Here is a 4,035-nt window from a genome sequence, read left to right as displayed (position 1 = left end):
GCAAGGATAACTGGAGGTCAGTTTGGAGGCTGGCTGCTGTAGTGGGTATCTTCAGGTAGCCACAGACATTGCTTTTGCTCTCAAGGGGTTTGCATTCCTGAGAAAGACAACAAACAGTAAGCAAGTCCACAAATAGGGATTTAAGACAGAAATACATGTATGAAAAAAATAAAACAAGCAGGCAACGGGGTGGGGTGGGGGTGTGACTTCAGATAATGAGGCCAGGGACTCTATGAGGTCATGATATTTGAGCTGAACGATGCGAAAGAATCTCCACGTGGCAACCAGACAGAGGGAACAGCTTGTGCAAAGGCACTGGGCAGGAGGCACAAGCTTGGCATGCTTCAGAAACAGAAAGCAGGCAAGTGCAGCTGGAGAGTAGTAAAGAAACAGGAGAGTGCCAGTGAGGAGAAGCCAGAATCCAGGGAGGCGGGAAGGGAGCTGGAAGGCTTTGGTGTCTCCAAAGCCAAGAAAAGAGAGCGTTTTTAGAAGGACAGAGTCATCCACTGTTCTAAATGCTGCTGAGAGGTTGAACAAGAAGAACATAAAGAATTGGCCAACGGATTTGGCAAGGAGTGCTTTGCAGACCTTGTCAAGAGCAGTTTCCATGGCGTGCTTGGGATTAAAAGCCTGATGAGTGTGTTGAATTGAAGCCGGGAAACGAAGACATGGAGGCAAGCAGTGTGGACTAATTCTGAAAAGAACTGATGTCATGAGAAAACAAATGGGGCGGTACCTGGGGATGGGGGAGGGGAGGGGGGCGTGGAGTTAAGAAAACTTTGTTTTGATTTGGTTTTGGTTTGGGGCTTTGGGTTTTACGTTTTGGTTTTTGGTTTTAAGGTGGGAGATGGGACAGCTACATGGGTTGAAATACGCTGAAGAGAATGAGGTAGGGTGAGGAAGCCTCTGGAACACAGCAGTCACTCGATACATGGGGTTCACATCATTACCCATGTGACTAAATTGTACTTTGACCCAACTAGCTCGAGATGGCAGACGTGGCAATTTGGGAGACTTCTGTTTACTTGGGAATTGTAGTTGTTTTGTTAAGTCTTCTCATTTAACCTATGAAATTGCTACTTATACCTTAGTGTCTAACTTGTAAAGTTTATGGAAGTAGTAAAGCAATCTTTTGTTTCTAAAATATACAACTTTAAATTGCCATTGATTTAGACTTGTCTGCTTCCTTTCACTCTTCTGCTTATTCCTACTGAGTTTTTTTTCGTGGTTAAATATGATTGGGTGCAGAGACTCACCCCTGGCTGTGCTCTGCCTAGGGTGTTCCCAGTGATCTCAAGGGGTATTGAATTTTTCCTACATTTTATTGAAACTGTCAACTTTCATTTACTTTAATTAAATATATAAGTTACAAAGAAGGGCTTTTTTTTTTTTTTTAACAAATATACAAAACATCGCATTGTTGCCTTGAGGCACCCTGGGGAAACCACAAGATCCCCTCAGTGATCCATAGTACTGGCAGCCTCTGTCTTCCTTGTTGTGTTTTATGAATATTTTTCTTTTTTGTAAGGGCCATGAACTGCAGAAAACTGGGAAATCTGATTTTAAAACACTGGGTGGAAGTCACAAGTGACACAAGGCTTTCTTGCTTTCGCCTGGCTCCTCCGTCGTGGGACCCCAGCACCCTCCCATCCTCTATCACCAACTCTGCTTGTCTCTCTTGGAGACTTCCTATCCTCTTTCCATTCACCAGCCTTGTATAGGACCATGTTACACTTACCTTTGAGGCTGCTGCCTGGAGAAAGGGAGGAAACAAAGAAAATCAGTGATCCACACGTATGTGCTAGTTAATGTCAATCTCCTCGGTTGCTGTGAGTTAGCACAAGCCCTACTCAGGAATCCCCACTCTAGGGGCAGATAATTAGGAACTGAGGAATCCTAAACAAGTCCATTCTCCAGATGCTGCAAATGCTCCAAACAGCATCCTCTAAATCAGCACCAGAAGGCTCCTAAATTAGCATATGGATGTTAGATTTAGGCTTTTCATTGTGAAAATGTTTTCAAGGTGTATAGTTGGCTAAAATGATTACGCATGCACCACCGCCCTGCAGTCCAACACCTTCAAAGCAGTACCCCAGTTACAGAACTCCATGTGGTCCTGAATGGCCCCATTCACAGAGGACTCTGCTGCCTGATCCAGCTGGAAGACTTGCTGTTCCTTGCCCGCAGGGGGCTGTTCCGAACGCCCAAGAAGACAGAGAACAGGGGCTACACCAAGTCTAGAGAAAAGGTTGTATGATGCTTTCGAACCTGTTTTCTTACAAGTCTCTACATGTGAAAGAATTCTGTCTGAGACCAGCTTCCATTTTTAACCTGTTTCACTTATCTGCTGCTATAGACCACCCCCAAACCCAATGGCTTGAAGCGATAATTTAGTATGTTTCATGATTCTGTTGGTTGGCAATCTGGGTCTTTTTTTTCTTTTCCTTCAGGGATGGAGCCTCGCCCTGTGCAGGTTGGAGTACAATGGCATGATCTCAGCTCACTGCAGCCTCTGCCTCCCAGGTTCAAACGATTCTCCTGCCTCAGCCTCCCAAGTAGCTGTGATTATAGGCACCCACCATCACACCCAGCTAATTTTTGTAATTTTAGTAGAGATGGGGTTTCACCATGTTGGCCAAGCTGGTCTCGAACTCCTGACCTCGTGATTCACCTGCCTTGGCCTCCCGAAGTGCTGGGACTGTCCTGAATCCCATGTCTGGCTGTTGGTGCCAGCTGTCGATGGGGGCACCTCTGTTAATGCTTCCCCAGGAGACAATGCTAAGCTTTGTTACAGCGTGATGATCTCAGGCTTCCAAGGGCATGAGAGTAGAAGCTAAATAGCCTCTAGAGGACTAGCTCAACATCACTTCTGACATATGGCATTGGTCAAAGTGGGTTACAGGCCAGCCAAGATTCAAGGGGGGCAGAGAAATAGACTCTGTCACTTGATAGGACTAGCAGCAACATCACATTGCAAAGAGTCATGGCCACAGGAAAGAATGACCCATGAAAGCCATTATTACATTGATCAATTCCCTCATCTGGTAGTGAGATGGTGGCAGAGGAGGCAAAGAATTCCTACCCACCGCTGACCATTCAACTGAAGAATCCAACAAATTAGGTTGATGTACATCCTTCGTCAGAATAGATGTAACCCCTTTTTTTACAAACCGTCTTCTTGATAATTTTGAATTTTTCTTCAGGAAAAACTTGTCAGGCCTAATGAAAACCTCACTTTTTTTGAACCTCATAATTTGGCTGATGAAGAGTTTCAAGTATTCCAAATGGGAAAAGTGTCAGCATAGGCATTTTTGATTGCCTTATGTTTGCATGATTAGTATTATCTTATTCATCCTCCAGCTCCATCGCTAGAGGTTTCTAAGCCACCTATACAATTGGTAAGCGTTGCTTAAAATTGGGGAAGCTAATACAGAAATCTGCTTTACCTGAACATGAAATCTGCAACACATCATAATTTGCTAATAGAACACTGTCAAACCCTCTTCACTGTCCCTGCCATCCCTCGAGATACCTTGTGAACTGAATGTGACATGTGTTCTGCTGACATATGGATCAGGTAGGGGATATGTCATCAAACCCGCTATTAAATAGTAGTAAGCCTTATATTATTATTTATTATAGATTTTATATAACTATATATTTATAGATACTTTAAAAATATATATTATATATCACACATATAATATGGCATTTTGTATCTAAATCACATTCACTTAACTGTTAGCTAACAGGCCAAAAGGTTATAGCTAAATTCATTACTTATATGGTGTGGGGTAGTACTTGATCTCAGGTGAATAAACATGAATAAAGCATGAACCCTGGTCTCTAGGTTTTTCACAGGCTGTAATAGCAAGTGCATAGTTAAAATTTATATTATGTTTTTGGCTATTATCAAAGGCCTAATTAAGAAATGTTCAGATAAGGCTATTTACATTTTTTTCTAGAAACTTATCTTAAAAATTGTTACTAATTTTTTTTAGTTTATATTATTTATAGTACAAAATTTTGTTAGAA

This window comes from Mandrillus leucophaeus, unplaced genomic scaffold, assembly GCF_000951045.1.
Source record: "Mandrillus leucophaeus isolate KB7577 unplaced genomic scaffold, Mleu.le_1.0 Scaffold242, whole genome shotgun sequence".
NCBI classification, from domain to species: Eukaryota; Metazoa; Chordata; class Mammalia; order Primates; family Cercopithecidae; genus Mandrillus; species Mandrillus leucophaeus.
The sequence above is the reverse complement of the archived record's forward strand: the minus strand, read 5'-3'. Positions refer to the sequence as shown.